Below are 22,338 nucleotides of genomic sequence, written 5' to 3' on the forward strand. Positions count from 1 at the left end.
AATTCATATATGCATTGTAATAACAATGATATCTAATAATCTTGTGGAGGAGAAAAGGAACTGAATTTGATTTACTTCCAAGTTATTTTAGAGTATTCAGTAGCTAAACTGCATCCAGAATAAAATGCTGTATTCTTGCCACTTACTGTCCAATGTAGCATGGATTTAAAATGTATCCTATTGTAGTGATTGTAAGGAGAACATACAGGTTTGACCTATAATGTATCAAATGCACTGCAGAGTATGTCAGAAAGTAATGGATTTTAGACTAGACTTAAAATATCTCTCCCACTGTAGAATAAACATTAACAGTTTTTGCTTATATTCATAGATTGACAGAAAGTGAGAATATATCATTAAATATATTCATTATGTAATAATAATACTTCTATACATAGAAAGTTCATCTAGAGTGATACTGTGTGTCACAAAAAAAGCCCAGTCTGTTTTCCAAGGTACGATTCAAATCAGCGATTTGAACTCCTCATCAATGAGATGAGTCTTTTCCTTTCTGTCTTAAATATTTCTCTCTCCCATAAGAATCATATTTCCTATGCAAAACAATATCTTTGTTTATTTTTCTTCATATGATGAATTGATGTAGTCCTTCCTTGTTCAGAAAAGAGCTAGCCAAGTGTCATTCCTCAGCTGGCAGACAACCATACAATGCTGTAACACAGGTAGGTACAAGACCTCACTGCTGTAGCTGAGAGTATTTGAAGCTCATCAATCTTCCATGAAACAAAATCTCTTGTTGAAGTCATGTCTTGAAAACATATGCAAGGAGTTCATGATGTTGCTTAGATATGTAAGTATGTAAATTATTAATTATAACATTGGTTAAACTACTGGGTTTTCCCTAAAATTGTGGCCAGGCTGCAGGATTACCACAGAGAGGCACCAGGAAACATCTGGAAGGTAAGAGAAATGTCTGTATTCATCTTATCATCGATCCATCTCGAGGAGAATGTACAAGAGAAAAATAGCATTAGCAGTGGACTTTGAAAACTGCACCCATTCCACACAGGAAAAGGATCCTCCTATCGCATCTGAGGCAGAAGAATCGGTGTGGTGCAGACTTACCTGTGAGGCTTCTGTTCACACGAAAACCATAGCTAAGGAAAATCCTTTTAAGAATGTTTTGGAATTATGACGGCTTAAGGGAATTTCGAAGCTCTTTTTAAAATCTGAATGAAATTCTGCTGAGCTGTTAATCGTGGCAAAGGCTGTTCCTTGTGGGTTGTGATTTTCTTGGTGCTTTCAATTAAAAAAATTAAGGACCAAACATAGTTTAAATGACTTAATAATATAAAGATCTACAAAATATAATTATCTGACATTTTATAAGTAACCTATAACTATCTGGGCCTTTTACAACTCAAATTTTATTTTATTTTTTTTAATGGAAGGAGCTGTGCGTTACAATATCCACAAGCACTGCATGACTTAACAGGAGGAAATCATTTGCTTTCTTTTTATTTCCCATTCCTTACAAAATTTTCTTTATAATTCAACTTCTCTCTCTTTTTTTTTTTTTCTAAAACAAAATGAATTTTATTACTTAAACTTTATAACATGGTAACTTATAAGTTCAAACATTAAATTTTTTTTGAGGAATTCAAACCATTCTAAATTTCAGGCATAATTTGTTACATATTTTGAGCTTCTAGAATGATAGCAGTATAAACAGACCTCAAATATCGCTGCTATTTTTGAACACAGAGAGGGAGCTGAATAAAAATTGTTTTTACATTAAAAATTGACTTAATTCTAATCAGTTAGATACTTTGCCTATTCTTTTTAAAGAAAAACTTGCAGACATTAAATTGCATATTTAAATCACAAATCTTAACTAGAAAGATGTAACCTCAGGATATTTGTTCAGAGTGCTTTTACCTAGGAACTCCATTTTTTTGAGGTAAGGTTTCCATGAGAAATTTGCAGATTTGAATCTTTCTGCTGGTTGCCATCCTGTAGCCATACTTGAGATTACAGCACATATGGCAATAGAATTATATCTGTATTTATTGGAAAATAAATCCTGACAACATTTTAGGAGATAGGGTTTCTAGGAGAATTAGTTATCCCTGATGCTGTGTCTGTTAAGAAAAGGCATTTGTTCATTCCCACTCTTGGGGGAATTTCTTCTCTGTGTTTATGCCTTTTCAAGAAACTTTAGTTTTGTACAGTGAGAGCCAGTATATTAACTTGATGCTGTAACTAAGAAAGCTGCTCTCTATCCCATTGCTGCAAACTGTTTGAACCATGACTTCTGGAGAGTGTAGTCAAAGAGAATACAACTTCATTGTCTTCAGATATCTTGATGAGCTAACTTGCAGGCTTTCACCTGTTTTTGTGAAAAGGCATCACTTTTTGAGACTAGAATGAGAAACAAAATCTTAGTTTTCACACTCAATTTTAGCATATAAAGCAATATGCTGTAAGTTCATTCCACTGAATGTCATGTTACCAATTCTAAATTCCTTTTGCAGACTTAATTTTCTAATTTGCACATTTTTCTCCTCCTGTCACGGGCGTAGATTGATCTAGTCAACTCCGTGACATTCTTTTAGTCTCGTTCAGAGTTTTTAAAGTTGTTACTGCAAACCAGGGTTGAAAAAGTGCAAATCATCAAACCACATTATCAACAAATGGCTAGAGAGCAATCAAACATCAAACTAAGTGTTTCTTCATGTTGTTTTCTGTGCTTAAACGTAACCCACATACAAAATCATGCTCAAATACACTCAGCTAAAGCAGCTGATAAAACCTTTGTTTTTGCTTTTCTCATGTGGCAAGTGAAGGGAAGAATATGTCTTTGCACAGTGTTGTGATGACTTCTGCTGTGATAGTTTCTTTCCTTTGCAGGATCTGTCTGTTGGTCACACTTATGTCATAGCTGTGTGGAGAGGTCACATTCCCCTCCCACAGCAGCTGCTCTACATTTTTTCCCTTTCATTCTCTGTATTCAGTGGTCCCCTCACTACAAAAAGAAGTCAGACACCCTACTGCCCTCAGCTGTACTGCTGTATAAGAAGGGATACAAATCAAAGGAGCTGGCATCTCTCTGAGCACAATACTCTGCTTTCTCCTGAAGAATGCTTCTAGACAGAAGAAGAAGCTATCCAGCTAGGCCGCTCATTTTCTCTATGGCATCATCTCTACTATGTGCTCCTATATTGCAAGAGTATGGAAAAAGAGAGAAAGGAAGCAAATACTTCTCACTTTGTCTGTGAGAAATGGCTATCTGACACAATGCTACAATTCTGACTGAATACTCCAACTTGAAAAATTGTAATATTTCTAGAACAGGCTAGTTTTACTCACTGAAGTGGGAGCAGTAAAATTCCTGTGAGTATTAGTTCATACTATTTCGCTGGATGCTGATGGTTACAATTAGTTTTTATGTCAGGCAAATGGTTTGTAACCTTTTGTAATGATATCAATGAGTACTTTTCCTGGTGATGGAACTGCTCTGATTGCTGAGGAAGTCTGTAGTCAATGGGACTGGATATGGTGTCTACATCTACCCATTATTTAGAATGCTCTATTAAATACTGCAATACCTTTAATAAATTTAAATGCCTTAAATATTGCAAAAGCACCTTGTGGGTAGTTTCACATCAATGGCTATCTAAGCTCCAACAGTGTCTCACAGCTCTTTTCAATGGAACTGAGTTAGAAAACACTAAAAAATGCTCATGGGTTGATAGCACAACATTGAGTTTGCTAATCAACTATTATCAAAAGCAGAACAGACAGTGTAAGAAAGATTAATGCCATTTATTGCCTATTAGTAATGATCTTTCCTTTATTCATTAAAGAGTAGTAAAGAGAAGGAGTTAACATTAACAAATCTTCAGCTGATGCATACTGCCACTGTTACACTGACTTGAAATCAATCTGAAGGAGACTGAATTCACCACTTTATTTCCATTCTTGAGTTAATAATGTAGGCAATTGGACTAGGCAGATGCTGTGCAATGGAGATAACTGTGTAATGTTCAAAATGTTGAGTCCCAGGTTGGTATCCAACCACAAGTCAAAGCTTTGCATCTGTTCAATGGCCTAATAGAAATCCAGGCTACAGTGCCAAAAATAACTCAAAAATGTTAAACTTCATCTATTTTTACCAGGGGATTGGAAATGAATTCACGTCATGACTTTGCTTGAGCCTGTATGCACTCAGTTTTTCTGGCAGTTTTTCCTTCCTAAAAACACATATGGGACTGCATCCATGTTTTGGAAGCATGCAGAAAATAGAAAACTCTATGCTTCTTTATTTCAGATTTGGCCTGGAGAAAAAGCAAGTCTGACCAGTGTACCTGAACTGACACAATAACGTATCTGTGGCCTCCTTTTGATAATGCAGCCTGGATAAGAAGAGTGTAAATGCTATCTGTGTGCACCTGAATGGAGAACTCTAAGCTACTTGTTCTGTTAAAGGTCTTTGCCCCAAAACTGATAATGCCCAAAAGAGATGAACAAAGATAAACTTTGCTTAAGCTGACTGTTAGTGGAATTAAACAGTAGGCAGAATATCAGTTAAAATTTGAGATGAGTAATCTTGAGAAATAGTGTAGGAGACATGAAGATCTCCAATGAGGTAGAGACACCACAGAGGAAATGAGGCCAGCCAGGCAGATCAGAGCTGCCCCCTCATTGTATATTGGGGACAAACTGTTAGGGATTAGTTATAGAAGGTTGGTTAGAAATACACAGATGTTTTTTAAAATAATTAATTTTAAGTTTTTGTAAATGTTTGTTTTTAATTCTCTTGTATTTTCATTTAATTTTTTATTGCTGATATTTATCCTGAAGTCATAATTCCCTGACTGCTGGTTAATTATGTTATTAATAAATTGCTTCCATCCTGACTTCATGTAAACAGCATGAGTTAAAATGCTTTTCACTGTGAGAAATCACCATTTATCCTACAGTAACAATGCTACAATAGCTTTGACCCTGTGAAACTGATCATTATACCCATTGTTCTGGACTAGCCAGATTAATTAGTTAGAGTCTGGTTGTCAGATCTGTTTTAAACTATTCTAGAAAGTCCATCTCTGTGCTAACACAAGTGTGGTTCAATGAAAAACACACAGCTAGCTTTTTGATTTCCCCTTTCCTACCTCCAAGGCCATGGAAGATATCCTGGATTTCCCTGAGAAAATTCAGCAGCGGAATAGCTGCCAAAAAAAATAAAGGACATTTATTCTGACATTTCAAGGGAGATGCAAAAAAGGCAACAATATTGAGTGATGCTGGGGTGCCCACATATTTATAGCTGTGAAATGTGCTGACTTCACAAAGACACAAAGGCAGCCAAGTGTACTCTAACAAAATTGCAGTGTTGGCAGCTGTGTCCAGGAACAATACGTACAAATAAAAGTTCCTCATGTGGAAAGCAAGTTTCTTGTCCCTAGATATTTTCTTCAATTCTTTATCTGATCAATCAAACTTTTCAACTTCTGTCCTACTCAGCTGAATTTTTTAAACTTTTTTTTTAAACTCCTTAGGTGAAAAGTAGACAATATTTCCATGCTATATCCATTAAAAATTACACCAAGTAATTATGCAACAGATGTACACTTTGTTGATTGTATGAATTAGCAATCACAAAATACTGTAACAGATTGTAAGAGAACTGAAATTAAAAAAAACCCTGAAATTCCTCTTCAGATTCATTATTTTTTCTGCTTGTATGATGCTGTGTTTTGGATTTTGGATGAAAACATTGGTGATGATGCACTGATGTTTTAGTTGTTGCAGAGCAGTACTTACACAGAGTCAAAGACTTTTCTAGTTCTTGTACTGGGACTGCACAAGGAGCTGGGAGTGGACACATCCTGGACAGCTGACCCAATGGTGAATATACATATGACTGGGATTCAGACTTAGATGGTGCAATTATCAGTGGTTTTGTTATTGGTAGGGTACTGTCTTTAAATGAAAATTGCATTGCAATTCATTTCTGCATTAAAAAATCTTACCTATGTGTAAATTACTGCTCACTTTATTTCCAATTTGGATTGTTCTCTAATGACAGATACTATATATAAATATTTTTTTCTAAAGTTTTCTCTGTCTAAGTTTTATTAGGACCATGAGTGACTTCAAAGATCTTGGAATATTGTGTCTTCTTTATGCTGCCGAGTCAGCTAAGGGCTCATCCCTAACTGGAGTCCTACAAAGAAAAAAATATCTTGAAAAGTTTATTTTTTGCCTCCTATTGGCTGATCTTTCTTGGCAAATATATCAGTTTAGCACAGATGTATTTTCTGCTCCTGTTCATTCAGTTTGGTTGGTTAATGTTTAAAACAAAGTGTGTTTTGTTTCAGAAATAGCTAACAGAATCAGAGATAGGAGATTAAGATTCAGAGAGAATCTAAACTGTCAAGGAAAAATAAATTAGCAAAATATTAAGAAATAGTTAATGTACTGACTCTTTACTGTTGAATAAGTCTAATAGGATTCTTGCACTAATTTACAAAAATTAGGTAATATTACAAGCCCAAACTTCTGGTTTCTCTGAAGTGTTTTAGTTTTGGCTGTTTGCTAGCTCCCAATGAAAATACCATAATTTCCAACTTCTGCTGGTTTATGTGTAGTGCAATTTGACACTCGGATTTACTAGAAAAGATTCTTTGTAGAAGAATCCTTCAGGCCAGTTTGTTTCACTGCAGCACAGCACGCTATTTCTTCTATAGAACTTGGCCCTTTTTCACAGCAGATCTTAGAGTAAGAACAAAACCACACAAATTACAAAGGATAAGGTTTTAAGACATTTTACCTCTCTGAAGTTTGCAATCGCATTGTAATCTAGGGATTGGTGAGGTGTAGTTGGGGGAAGTAAGGGACAAGGCTGAAAAAATAATAGAATTTGCTGTTAAAAAATAGTCAAATATTACTCAATTTGAAACAATAGGAGTTATTCTCATTTACCATTAGATGGCATACATACAGTATAAAAGACTTGATTAAAGAAATTTCCGGTGTACTAGGTAAAAGGTTAAGTAATAGTTCTGTAGCATAATAGATGCACACTAAAATTCACTCATAATACTTGTTTCCACTCAAAATCTCAGACAATAAAGTAAATACTTCTGGATAATGTGCCAAATTAGTCTATGCTGCTAAAAGTAGCTCAGCATCTGTTAACATTGCAGCCCTGCTGTATATTCAGCTCCACTCATTTTCTCTATTTAGTGAAGATTTTCTATCAGTTTTGTCACAAACTCAGAATGATCTCTATCCCCTTACTGTGTGGCAAAAGGAATCACAAATAATAATAATAAATTATCTATCTATAGTCTACAGAGAATAACCTCAATGAAAAATGAAGTCTTTTACTTCAAAAGAGAAATGCTTGAATTTCTTCTCCAACAAAAATGAAAGTGTCCTTAATTTAGAAGTATTCTAAGGAAATTTGTCATGCTGAATTGGTAGATACTGTGTCAAGGTGACCAGCTAAGCACAAAGAAGATGCTTCTCTAAGCTGAATAAGGGCTCTTTGTGCCTTTGATTGCGATAACATAATAAGATGCACACTGCCATGCAGGAATAAGAAATACTTTGTTCCTTGTCCTGGTTTCAGCTGGGACAGAGTTGATATTTTTTATGGTGTCTTCTTGTTCCACTCTGTTCCCTGGTTTCTTTTACTCAGCAAGAAGACAGTGACCATGGTGCACTTCACTGACATAGAACGTGTGCACCAAAACAAATTGCTAAATGTAGTCTGAGAAAATTGTTGTGCTCATAATCTATAATCACATGTATTCTAAGCAAACAATGTTTTAGCTTATGACTAATCATTATTCAGATGAAGGGAGAGCAAAATTAGGGTGGGTGTATGTAAGTTAGTTATACATATTAGTTAGTTATACATATATACATATTTTATATAGTTAAGGTTATATATATTCTGGGGAACTTAAGATAGGGAGGTTTATATGATCTGTCTTGTCAGTTTGTCTATTGTGAGCTGCGGTCTGAATGGGAGGGGGGTGTCACACATGCTGGAAAGCTCCAAAAGCTGTTTTCTAGCATTCTGATTTTATACTCTTTACACGTGTTTTGCCATAATCAAGGGGAGCAGGGAAGGGGGTTGGGGGGGTGGAGAACTGTTACTAGGTATACAAACTGAGATATAAACAGGGGAATGAAAAACACATGACTTTAAAGAAAATCAGATGAATTCCCATTGGTTCCTTAAGACCTCCTTTTCAATTCCCAAACTCATGAGGGACTCTTCCTCGTTTAATTATCACACAGTTTTATGGTCTCTGTGTTTTTGCCAAAAGCAGCATTTTCTCATTTCGTTGACAACTTCTGGTCATGGCTCAGGCCCTTGACATGAATACTAGGCCATACACTTTTAGGCATAGGAAAGACTAGTGGAGGTGATTGGACGTGAGTGGAGTGACAGAAGTATTGCTACAGCCTTATCTGACCTGCATGACTCGCAAACAAGAGGTAGTTCTCATTATCGACTGGAAGACTTTCTCTCCTACAGAGCTTTGCCGCTGGCCTTTCTGGAGGAAGAATCTCATGGGAAGAAATGGTGGGCATCCCCTTTGTTACCATCAGACACAGAATCAAGTAGGCAGACCAGAAGGTGAGGACCTAAACTTATTGGGGAGGTTTGTGCACACCAGCTTAGATTGGATCCAAAGAAAGGGACTGCAGGCCTTCCAACCAACTCCAGGACGATGTCCTGCCATAGCAAATGAGTCTTGTCCTCCAGGAGGGTCTGTGGTGTGTGACCCTGCATCTTGTGCTCTGCTCAGAGATATGCGGCTGGCCACAGAGGCTGTGATCCTGCTGCTGATGGGGGCTGTTCTGCTCTTTCTAAGGCCAGACACGAAGCTGTTCCCTGCTATAAGGTCGGACCCCAGATTCCCAGAGTTGGCCCAAAAGATGGTATGGCAGTAGATATACTCCAGCCCCAGCTGCTCATAGCAGCACCCACAGCTCAGCTAGATTGGTGACATCAAGGTCCTTGAAGGATTACCTGCTGCCTGAATGCAGGAGATGGTCTAGGCAGCAAGGGTCGGCATGCACATGAAGCTGTTCCCCAGAAGAACATGGAGCTTCAAATTCCCACAGCTGGCCCAGAGGAGGCTGTGGGAGCTGATCCAGATAGCAGGAGCCATCCTGAGTGCAAAGCCATGCCCGGGCACAGCATCAGAGCAAGAGTCCCTACAGCCAGCCCTAAAGTCTGCACAAGAACAGCCGTCTGCCAGTTCCATCTGATGGTTCTGGTCTCCAGTGACCAAGACTATATAGCTGGGCTAATCCCCACACATTTTTCAGCTTCATGGAGCATAATCCCACACCTTCCAAGACCTTCCTCCATGCGGCCCCAATCTGGGATGAGCTGGGTTCTGATCCTATTCCCAGTGGGGCAGACTGTCAAAAATCCCCTACAGATTGAAGCTGCACTGACAGAAGTAGCTTGATTCTGGGGTTGTTTCTGTGCTTGGTGGTGCCACTGTGCTCATGATACCTGTAAGCTCTGGGGCTTCTTCTGGTTCTATCAGGTCTTGGGGTTTACTCCTGCATTTGGGCAACACTGGCAGGTGTGAGGGGTGGTTCTGGTAAGGGGATGCTGCTAGCCTTGAGGTGCTGCAGTACATCGACTGTATGTGTTTAGCACAGGACAGGGCAGTTTTCTGGACAGAGCTGTGGCCTTGCTTGCCCACCTGCCTTCTCCATGATGGCTTCTCCCACAAATGCTGATAGAGTTTTAAGTGATTGTAAACATTTCTCTATCATGTTTGAAAATCACCTTAGTAAACAGTTTTTATCTTAGCACGTAAGTTCTATTTTGTTTCTCCTTTTTTTCTTTTTTTTTTTTTTTTCCCCTGATTCTCTCCTCCATTGCAGTGGGAGTGGCAGAATGAACAAAGGCCTTGTGTTGCTGAGCTGCTTGCTGGGTTAAGCCACAAAACTCACTTTTATCCCCAGTGTGAGAATTGAAGGGTTGAGATAACAGTAGATCTGATCAGTGTTAAAATCACATTGTGGTAAACGTTATAGAAGTTTAATGATTTCTTGTCACAGTGTTAATTTTTTATTATTTTTTGAGATCTTTCAGAGTCTTTTTTTTTTTTTTTTTTTTTTAATCTTTTATTATTTAACACCTTTCTTACTGCTTATTTTCCCTGGTATGCTCTTTACCATCTCTGGAGTCTGGTTTAAGGTTAGCATTTTGCTTTACTTGCTTATGATATGATACAATTTCTACTTTTGATATCAATTTGTTATTTGTAGTCGGCACTGAAGTCATCGTTGTGTTTTGGGAACCATCTCTTGGAAACTATAATAATTGCACTTTATCTCCTCACAGAACTAGGCTGTGGAGAAGACAAAGAAAGATACCTTCCATCATTCCCTCCCTCCCACACCTTTTTGTCTTTCACCTTCACTTTTTCCACCAGAGAATTCTAAATTTCTTTGGGATGTTGAAAGCAGCATGTTCCTATCGCTACATTTCCCGGTTGGGTTTTTGGTTTTGTATAAGTTTAAGCAATGATGAAAGAATATCATCTAGAGTGGCAGGAAGTATGGAATGGTATGGGCAGGTACCTAGAATAGTACCTAGAATAGTGGGCACCCCCAGTGTTTTGGAACTTCAGCCCTAAAGAACTGCAGAATCCTGAAAAACTAATAAAATATTTGGAGATGGTATGCTGCTGCCCTGACAATTCTAGAAAGACACAAATCACTACAGCTAACTGGGGCCTGGCCCAAGTACTGTTTAACATACCCTCAGGGAGAAGTGATCCCTAGATCTGATGAAAATTCAACAAGCCCTGCAACTGCTCCAACCCCCACAACTAACCCAGTGTTGTTTCAAATCTTATGAGAAGCCCTGCATTTGTGATAGACTCTGCAGATGCTCCAAACCTTTTGACAGGTCCTGCTGCTGCTCCAGTTCCTGTGACAGGCCTTGTAGAGAACATATCTGTGCCAGTAACAGATTCCCCTATATACTGGACAAAAAAAAGAAAAAGAAAAGAAAAAAAAAAAAAAGACTGCAAAAGTCAGTATGTCAGTATGTTTGATAAGGAAAGAAACAGAGATGGACATGTAAGAAGCAGATGAGAATGAAGAGGTACTGTCACAAGAACAGGAGAATGAAGAAAGAAGAGGTAGAACTCATTAAGGAGATAATAACTTCTGGTAATTGTCTGATCCTTAATCATGGGTGAACTGAGAGATATGTAAAACTTCTTCAGGCATCATCATATGAACATGTTTTTTCCTGGCTGCTCTGATGCTAGAAGAATGGGGCCAGTAGTCTGGAATTAGTGTGCAGTGAAGCCTGGCAGCTGGTATCCCTTTTGAGGAAAGGAGGAATTGACAGAAAAAATTGGAAAAAGATTATGAGCCTTTACCTCCTTTATGGAGGTGACTCTTGTCAGCAGTGAAGAAAAGATATCCTTTCAACAAAGATCTGGTATGATGGCCAGGTAACTGGACCACCATGGAGAAAGGTATCCAGTACCTGAGGGAGCTAACCGTGCTGGAGGTGACATACAGTATTGACCTGACAATCATCAGTCATCCCAAGATTCAGATGATGACAGGTGCCCAAGACCTACGTGCCAGAAATTTGTACAGAGCACACCATCACCACATGCCAGCATACTAGCAGCAATGACCTGGAAAGCTGAAGAAAATCCAGTGGTGGGTGAACTTCTCTCACAATATGAAGAAAATGTCTTCCTTCATATGGGCTTATATCTCAGCTGTGGAGAAACTGTCCAGGGAGTTCCAGTAATTAAAAGAAAATATGCCCCAGTCTCTACCAGCACAGACTAGTATCTCAGCTATTAGCACTGTAAGCATCCCCAAGCTTGAGAGAAAATATATAATAGGTATGCTCTGTTTGCCACTCGGAGATTTTACCTGTGTGACCATGGAGAGAATATGAGGAAGTGGAATGAAAAATCTACTCTGAATATAGAGATACAAGTACAAGAGTTGCAAGGAAGAAGAATCAAAAAGGGAGGTTCTTTCCGGAAAATGGCTACTCCAGTTTCCAGTGAACAATCTCCCAGACCGAGAACATGGACTGATCCCATTTGTGATGTTGAAAAGAAGTTTTCTTTAGTTTGAATTCATGGCAAGTGTATGATAAGTACAATAACTAGGACTAGATGGGTCCTGTCTCCAGTCAGGTGGAGGAGAGAGAATAGCCTAGTTTATTGGATGGTGTGGATTCAATGGCCTGGCACACTGGAACCACAAGAGTGTAAGGCTCTGGTGGAGCCTCGTGCACAGTGTACCCTAATGACATCAAAATATAAAGGGGCAGAACCCATTTGTATTTCTGAAGTGACAGGAGAATGTAAAGTACTGTGTTGGAGGCCAAAGTGAGCTGAACAGAAAATGAATGAGAAAAGCACGCCACTGCGACTGGCTTGAAGGCTCCACGCGTCCTTGGTACAGACTACCTCAAGAGGAGTATTTCAAAGACCCAAAAGGGTATTGGTGGAATTTTGCTATATCTGCCTTGGAGATGGAGGACATCAAGCAGCTGTTTACCTTGCCCTGTCTCTCAGGGACTGTTCAGTTGTGGGGTTGCTAAGAATTGAAGAACAGCAGGTTCCAGTTGTTACCACAGCAGTGCACTAGCAGCAATATTGAAACAATTGAGACTCCCAGATTCCCATCTATAAGCTGATGTGTCAACTGGAGAGCCAAGGACTAATCAGCAAGACTCTCTTACGCTTTAACAATCTCATAAGGCCATTGCAAAAGTCCAAGGAAGTCATGCCACTGCTGAGTATTGCTGTGTCAGACAAGACAGAAATTCAATAAGAATCAGAGTCAAAAGCAGCCCAGTGGTATCCCTCAACTGATATCACAAATGCTCTTTTTCTCAAGCCCTTTGGCAGCAGAGTTCAGGCCACACTTCGCTTTCACTTGGAGGGGCATGCAGTACATGTGAAACTGACTGCCTCTGGGGTGGAAACACAGCCCTACATTTTTCATGGACTCATCCAGAATGCACTGAAAGCTCCTGATCACTTGCAATATGTAGATGACATCATCATGTGAGGCAACATAGCAGAGGTAATTTTAGAAAATAATAGAAATCCTCTGGAAAGCCAGTTTTGCATGAAGACAAAGTAAGGTCAAGTGGTCTGCACAGCAGATCCAGTTTTTAGGAGTAAAACATCAAGATGGATGTTATCAGGTCCCTGTGAATGTGATCAACAAAATTCCTGCTATTTCTCTACCAATTAGCAAAAATTCTGAATTACAGTCTGATTTTAAACCTTTTCCATCAATTGACCTGGAAGAAGAATTATTTTACATAGAGCCCTGAGCAACAGCAAGCTTTTGAAGAAATTAAACAGGAAATCATACAGCAACCCTTGGGCCAGTCCTGACAGGTTAAGATGTAAAAAACATGATCTACACTACAGAGGGAGAGAATGGTCTCACTTGTAGCTTCTGGCAGAGAGCCTCAGGGAAGACTTGAGGTCGACCCTTAGGGTTTTGGAGCTGAGGATACAGAGGATCTGAAAACCGCTACACTTCAACAGAGAAAGAGATACTGGTAGGACACGAAGTGGTTTGATCTGCTTTACTGGTGACTGATTCTGAAGAACAGCTCCTCTTGGCACCCTGCCTGAGCTGGCTGGATGTTGAGAGGGAGGGTTCACCCCACAGATCAAGCAACTGTTGCTACATGGAGTAAGTGGGTTGGGCAGATTGCTCAGCAGGCTGGAATAGGAAACTCCAGTTGTTCAGGAATCTTGGAATTGACTATGGACTGACCTGAAGGCAAAGATTTTGGAATATTGCCAGATGGGAGGTGGCGTGTGCTGCAGAAACCCCACTGAGTAATAAACTACAGTAAATGAGAAGCAGCGTGTCTTGCTCACTGATGGGTCCTGTTCTACTGTGGGAAAGTATCAGAGACTGAAGTCTGCTTCTAAGAGACAATTTGTTCAGAAGAAAAGCATTGAATTTGTTGAGTATATTTGAAATAAGAGAACTTTGGGGCTTGCATTCCATGAAGCTTAAATGTAGAGGAAAAAAATGGCATATTCTCTCCCATGACCTTGTTCTTTCCTGCTTCTTCTTTAGTGGTCAGATCATCCTGACTCACAAGATAATGTCTTAGTAGCAGATGCTTGATGCTCAAAATGTCACGATAGCTTAAATTCTTCTCTAAAGTAAGCTGTTTATTCACTTATTTTTGCCGCAAATGAATTTACTGAAAGTTAAGGTAATATCTCAGCAGATTTTGTGGAGATTAATAAAATAAAATAAATGATTTACTGATGCTTCAGGAAATGCTCAGTGTCTTATGTTGCATAATGTCAAGTTTTGGTGCAGCTTTGTTCAGTCCAAAGAAGCTTTTTCTGTTTAGAGTAGCATGAATCTGGGAAGAAAGTTTTCTCTAACAATATAGCAGTGATACAGTGAAGAACATTCCAGACAGGAAAAAGTCTGGAATTAATATGTCGGTGTATTAAGCTCCAACATGGGCCAGATTAACAAGAAACATCCTGATGCTCGCTTTTGAGAATCATTTTTCCAAGTAATTTGTTTCACTTGATTTCTGTTACCAAGGCAAAGGTGTTATTGCACACAATCCTGCATTCATGTCCAAGGTATGGCATCTGAATTTCTATAGTCCAGCCTTAAGAAGAGGCAAGTACAGCAGGCACTGTTAAGGAATGAAATTAAAGGAAACAGACTAAATGTGAATACTAGAAAATAGACACACTGTGGGAAGTTAGAGAAAACAAGAAGATAGGAAATATTTCTTCATTTTTAATAAGTTTTGTCATTTCAGGGTAAAACTTCCCAATTGCACAAAATCCATATCAAAGCAGTTTATTGATTTACAGATGAAGTATACTTAGACTGTTATTAATGAATGTTACTGGATGGAGAGTCAGCTATTTTTGGTGTAGGCATGGGTTGTGATGGTGATGGCAACTTTTGACAGTGTCAGTCCAACTTGTTTCCACTAAAAAGACTCTCTCCAATTTCAGATGTTCACCATTTTTAAAGTACTTACTCTGTATTTTAATCAGTGTTGTTACCCAGGCCATCTGCCAAAGGTGGGCTATGCAGTACCCTACCATAAAGTTTCCAGTATTTATGGTGTCTTTTAACTAATTATTATGAAAAGTGTTTCTTTCAGATTTGCCTGGTGCTTCTTCAAGGTATGTGTAGCATTTACCTCACTTTGGGTCAGATGAAGTCATTTTGGGCCAATTTTGTTAATTTTGATTACACAAATTCAGTTGGGAATCTATCACACAACTATAGTATATTTTTTAAAAATATCTCACATAGAAAAAAATTGTTATTACATAATTGCATGTGTTTATACTAAAATGAGTGGAAACTGGAATTTCCATCTCCTAGGAAATTTTTTCCTTTCTGGAAAAGAAAAAAAAGAATTATATATATATGTATATATTATATATACATGATGTAATCTTTATATGTATATAATATACAATATATAATATATATATTACATATATATATGTAATATCCAGAAAATAAGAACTTGGATAGCCCTGTCCTAGCAGTACAGTCTTCTGTAACCTTCTTTTGAAATGCAGCAAGCTGGAGAAACTGACCATCCCTTCCAATACGTATCTGATGGGATATCCTCCAAATAATTCTGAAATCTCCATATGTGATAAAGTTTGTCTGCCTATTTTAACTCTAATTGTTGCCCCCACTTTGTTCTGTTAGCCTCTCTGCTTAGCATCCTGCCAACAAGATATTCTCCAGCCTGCAGACAGGCAGCCTTCCTTTCTCTGCTTCTGACCTATATATACATACATGTTTTAAATCAAAACATGATACACATGTACACAAAACCCACAAAATTCAAATCAAATTGTCTGCCATCTGCCACAGTAAAAGCAATATTTTCTGAAGCACCACTACCTCTTAAGTTTAAATATGAGAGTACAGTACCTGACTTGAACAGGTTCCAAATGGGAAACTTTGAAAGAACAGGGGTTAGTAACATGCTAACAATTGTCTTGGAGGTCAGTACAGTGCTAATCATCTTCTAGCTATCTTCTAGTTCAAATGAAAACCTAATTCCTTTGGAAAACTCTTGAAGAAGATAGGAATAAATTGTCCCAGCTAAATCATTCAAATTCCAACAAAACAAATTGTGTTGCCTTATCAAATTTCCAATCATCTAATTTTTTCTCTTCATTGAATGTGTATTTCATACAGCTGATGCTTTTCAACTTTGTGTTTCATTCTGCAATAGTTTTTATGGCACTGAACAGCATGGATAGAATGTGTGAGGATCTGCTCAAGAAAATGAGATTCCCCTTTTTCATTTGTTTCAAATTTACAAAATCAAGATTAAGTCACTTCTCCTCCTGCAAAGCTGATAGAAATATAACTATGCTCTACTCATCTTAGATTATCCATTTTAACAGAAAATATATTTTCTCAACTTTCACTTCACTGAAATGTGTTCTTGTTTTTTCTATTTGTTGGAAAACAGAAGGAATCATAAAGATTATTCATGGACTGTATGATTTTACGCAGATTGCTGCAAATAGAGAAACAAATTAAAGCATTCTGAGTTTTTCTGATCTTACTAAGGAATGCTGTAGCACCTCCTGATAAATACAACTCATGATGATACAAGTTTCTGGTATCCTTCATGAACTCAACATCCTGGCCATGCAAACTCCCTAAGGGAATGAAGACGTGGAAAAACACAGCGAACTACAGTTATCAGGGATGAATTGATACTGAATCAATCAGGAAATATTTTTTTGTTTGGAATATGAAATTGTTTTACATCATGATGAAAGGCCAAAAAAGACTATTATACTATTTCAGTCCAATTTGCTGTAGAATACTCCTCAGCTGGTCTTCCTGACATTGTGCCAAAAAAGCTTAGAATGGGCAATCATATTTCTGCTGTTTTAAGTGAAACTGTAGTGTAATATGTAATAAAAATGAACAAGAGGCTGAAATTCCTTCAGTGAAAAGAAATTGCTTAATGGAGATGGTTGGGCTTTCCCAGCATTTATTCTGGACTCACTGGGAGTTATCTGCCTCACAGAGAACTGAAGCTTTGCAGTTTTGCCTGTTGCAATGGCCTGATGGCTAGAGACAGACCTCAGCTTTAAGTTAGCAGGTGAACCTTTCTCCTTTCTTGAGCTGCAGGAATAAGAAATAACAATCAGATATAAATAGAAGGAGCAGAGAGTGAAGTACTTAGTCCAAAATATTATATCAAAAACTGGATTAAAATCTATTTTGTTGTCACTGAAACTACTGTCTCTGCTCAAGTACTCCAAATCCTGGGGATACATTTGCATTCCTTGCTTTGCTGATACCATGTCCATGTAGGTGAGATTTCAAGGCTTATTCAGATTATTCAGATTTGACTTTCTTCCTGACTGCTTTTTCATTAATCTATGAGTTGGATGCCAGTGTCTCTTCCTATAAAAATGAAATCTACTCTCTAGTTTATAAAGAGTGAACAAGGGAACACAATTTCATCTTAAATAATACAAACCTAGAAAAAGATTATATTGTGACACTAATGAAAAACTGTTGTTCACTGAATTGAAATAGAAAGAGGCTGAGGGCCGTGACAGATGGGAAGGGAAATAACCTATCTATGCTTTGTTAGCGAAGTGTAGATTTTCCATTAAAAAGTGGCCAGCCATTGATCTGCAGTAGCACACCAGAGTTGCCAGAGGGCAACGTAAAGTGCTGATCTTGCTGCCAGCATCACTCCTTTTTGATAACTGGAAGCAAAAAAGAGCAATGAATGCCCCCTCAAAGTAGAATGCTTATACAGAAAATGAAGAAGTAATGTGAAATGATGCTTTGTGCAGATATTTGCCAGGACAATCTTTAATGCTGTGCATATTACTCCTACTAAACATATGAGGTAGGAACCTCCTCTGATCAACTTCACCCATCTTGCCAGTAGAGCAGAGAACTCCATACAACATTCAGCAGCCTGCATGAAATAAAAGGAGTGAGGTGGTGAGAAATATTTTGACCTCATCTCATTTCCACCCCTTTTAAGGACCATTCAGTGGGCTTGCAGTGGTTGCTGGTATTGCTGAGTGCAGATGTGGCTGGAAGAGCATCCTAATTTCTTTCTTGTTTAACCACAAAGACAAATGTCAGATACAAGCTCTAAAGGAGCAATATATTAGCACAAAAAATTTATAGTATAGTAGTAAATATGACATGGACCAGAGGTTGAAGCAGGAACTGACAGTGGAGCTTCTTATGTTCTATTTTTTACCTGCATATCTAGCTTTATGTGTGCATGTTCCCTAACCTTGCTGTGCTTGTGTTATGTAGTACAGTCATACCTTACCTCAGAGATTTTCTGCAGAGATTCACTTATTTTTCTGCAGAATTCTTCTCAAGAGATAAGCCATATTAAATGAGTCATTATTAACCCACTGTGCATTCAAGATTATTTATTTTCCCGTGACTTATCTGGTAAAAATATTTTGTCTTTAATTTTTACAATGTGTACTGAGGGATGTAAACATTTCAAATCTTACCTGTTCTGCAGTGCTGTAGGTGGCTTAGGGCAAAAGAAAAGTAATAAGTACAAACTATGTGAGACCATTACAATTCCTGCTTTCATTATGCATCAATTTACATGATTGTCATATCAGGTACAGCATTAGGAAGGAAGCCAGAATTGCTAAAAGGAAGAAAAGATCTTCAGAATTTATGGAAGCATCAGGTTTGACATTTCACTTTCTTTCTCTTCATTATGTAAAGTCGGAGCAATCTCTCTCTGGAAAGAAAGAAAAAAGCATTTATTTTGCTAATTGATATTTCTTTCATCCATCACTGTTCTTCACTTTCAGACTTGAAGTGGTCTAACATGCAAACAGCAAAACCAAAGCTACAATTTCTTCCCTGCACAGAAAATGCCAATTTTGCTCCTTAAAACAATTTTACATTCATATTTTCAGTCTCCTGAATTTCAAGAAATATCAAGACAAGTAGGATGAATTTCTACATCCAATGATTTTTTATTATTTTTTATTATTTTCAAGAGTAAAGGAAACACTTGGAGGGATGTGATGAGCTCAGTTGTAGCTCTCAAACCTGGTATGGAAGGCCTTGATCTATTTAGGGTGATTAAGATGAATGTAAAAAGAGAGAACCTACATATATACTTTATAAACAAAGAATCTGCATATATACTTTGAAGCTTGTTAGAGGAAAGATAAAATGTATTAAAATTCTCCCTGAAAAATACAAGGACTAAAGATAATTCTCATAACTTTGGGAAGATACTACATCAAAAGAAAATAGATGGGTTTTGAATGTAATCGTTAATTGTACAAAGGATCTATTTGTTGATAAATGGAATAGTTAATTACAGCGAAAAAATAAAAAGAAAGAGAGCTACACTAACTGTCCTACAGGTCCTTAGGTCAGTATGCTGAGAGTAACATCTCTTTTTCACAAGCAGCAAAAGCCATGGGAGGCAATTTTTGGACCGAAATTCTTATCTGAAAAATTGAAAGTGAAATGCAATTTTAGGGAAAATGACCGTCTAGTAAGAGTTTGTTTCAGTAATGAAAGAAAAGTTAGAGAAAAAGAATTATCCTAAATTTCAAAACAAACAAACAAAAAAATAAAAAACCCCACCACATGCCAAAACCACCGTAGATCTCAAACAAGTAAATGATGTTCCTAAGTAGAGAGATTTATGGAAATGATGAGGTAAAGTATCCTAATGTTCTGCTAGAGGAAATAGGAAATGCAGTTAAATAGAGAAATCATAAATCCAATGGCTGAGGCCTAAAGTGACAGCAAGGATGACACAACCCTCTCCTAATCTGAGGAATGCTAGAGAAGGTAGCTAAAAAAAGGGCAGCAGGGAGGCAAATAAAATGCTACAAAGTGAGAGCCACCATCTCACCATTGAGCACCGAGGAGTGTGGAGCATGTAAAAAAAAAAAGAAAATGAAGAGGTTCTGCTTAAGATTCTTGAGTAAAGTAAGAGATAAGAGAAGGTGTTCAGGGGTCTCCTGTGTGCTTGAGGATTGTGCCAGTCCTTAGTTTTGCATGAAATCTTGCTATCAAATGCAGTAACAAAATGAGTTAGTAAAACCCCTGTACTTATCTGCAGAATCTAAGAAAGCCAGAATAGTAGGCAATGGAGATCATGTGGCTCAGCAGGAGAAACAACAACAAAAAAATGCAAAATCCAGGACTTGGTGGGGCAGGTGGCAGCAAGGCAAAAAAAGGCTCACAGGGCATGCAAGGAGAAGTACAGCTGGTGGGAGCAGAACTAGAAAAGATTTATGAGGAACTGGGGAGTGGTGGAAGCATGACTTATTGCAAGGTCGTTGGTGGTATAAATCAGATCTTGCTATGGACTGGGACTTACCACTTCCTGGGTGGATGTAATGCTGCTGAAGATGAACAAGCAGCTGGCCTACATGATTGCATGTAGTAAAGACTAATGATTTAAAAGCAATATAGCAGTAGTTTAGCCACTATATGACATTCGTGGGATGTTTTTGTTTTTTTTTTGTCTTTTAATGAAAATTTCACTTCTGAACCATGTTATAAAACATAATTTTTTAAGAATACGTTTGCTTTTGAAAACACTAGGTCATGGAGCATCAGAATGTTGAAATAATTTTCCTAGTATTCTGGACCAATGAAGTTACACTTGTAGTGATGTTTTTAAAAGTTGACTCAGCTTTTGAAGCTGTTAATCAAGTTATTGCGGAAGGAATTCAGTAGTTCCTATGCACTATTAAACAGGTAAGAAAAAAAGATAACGAATGACAGGAAAGTAAAATATTCAGTGCTTCAAGCTTTTGAAAGTATCAGTTTTGACTACTGGTATTAAATAATTTCAGTAAGAAAGTAATAGAAATAAAATATGGATCTCCAAATTAAATGATTTGTAAATCTGAATTATATTTGTATGAGTATGAATTAACCATATAATTTTATCTAAACAACTGGTATTCACCTTAAGGTATCAGAGGAAATAGATGGTGTATTTTCTGCGTTAGGGGAAAACTTTTCCAATGTTCATAGCAGAGGACAACAATTTAGCTTATAAGACAGTAATTTATCACTGACCAGAAAAAGAACAATAAAATGATATGATCTGTCTGTGAGCATCTAAGAAGTATTTTGGTGATAAATAGTTAAAACTAGTCAGTTAAACACACTCATTTCCTTCCCAACTGATTAATCAGCATGGTAAGTAGAAGAAAACAAGGGATGAAATTTATTTTGGCCTTAGTAGGAATGCAGACGTGATCTGGAATATACAAATGAAGAAGACATGATTGGGTGAAACTAGTGCAGAGTTGATAAATAGGTGTTTGAAAAACAGGTGCAGCATCACTAATTTTTGCCAAAAAATGAAAAGAAAGATTGTGAGCGTTTGGATGTATTTATTGCTAGTCCGTACTTTACTTGATCATGATGGTAATATGAATGATGTAAAAGAAATTATACTTCAAATTTTAATACGAAGTTAAATATTGTAACGATAATCTGAGAGTAGACAGATACAAGTTTAGATTTCAAAAAGTTCTTGATAAATCTGATGAAGGATTTGTAATAAGTGGGATTACAACAAAGAACAATGTGATATTATCCTTTTTTTGGTAAAATATAACAAAATAGAGAATAACTGGTTAATTAGCTGTGCTGCAGAAAATTATCTTTAGGCTTGAGCTCACAGCTTCAAATTAATGCAGTGTTTTCTCAAAAAGTCAAATACCTTGCTGGAATAAATCAATAAAAAATTACCAGCAGGTAATTTTCCCGCTAAACAAGTGTAGCTTCAAGTGATATATCAAGGTTTGGGCACGAATGCAAAAAGAACAGAAGAAACATAGCACATGAAGAAAGGTTAAAATAGTGAGAAGGGTGTAGGGAAAGAAAGGCAAGACAGCAGAGTAAAACAAAAGCAAACTAACCAAAAATCTCACCATAAACAAAAAGAAGAACACAAACTCCTAAAAATTAAAAAATATATAAATAAAAATCAGAAGAGGTCAAGGGCTTTGCATGTAAGGGCTAATAATTATCTAATTAACTAATCACAGGTTTTATTTGCCTTAATGTCTATTGGAGTAGGAGTCCCATCAGTTCCAGACTAAGAACCATGATTAATAAGAAGCTGAATGTTACGTGTGGTGGGCACAGGAAACCAAAATCAAGTATCAGCACAACAGCCAAGCGTGACCTTCAGGCAGATGTGTATACAGTAAATGTATAGATCTGGTATGCAGAGAATATATTTGATCATTCCCTCCAAAAATGCTGTACGGTCCA

Source organism: Tetrao urogallus (genome assembly GCF_951394365.1).
Source record: "Tetrao urogallus genome assembly, chromosome: 1".
Classification (NCBI taxonomy): Eukaryota; Metazoa; Chordata; class Aves; order Galliformes; family Phasianidae; genus Tetrao; species Tetrao urogallus.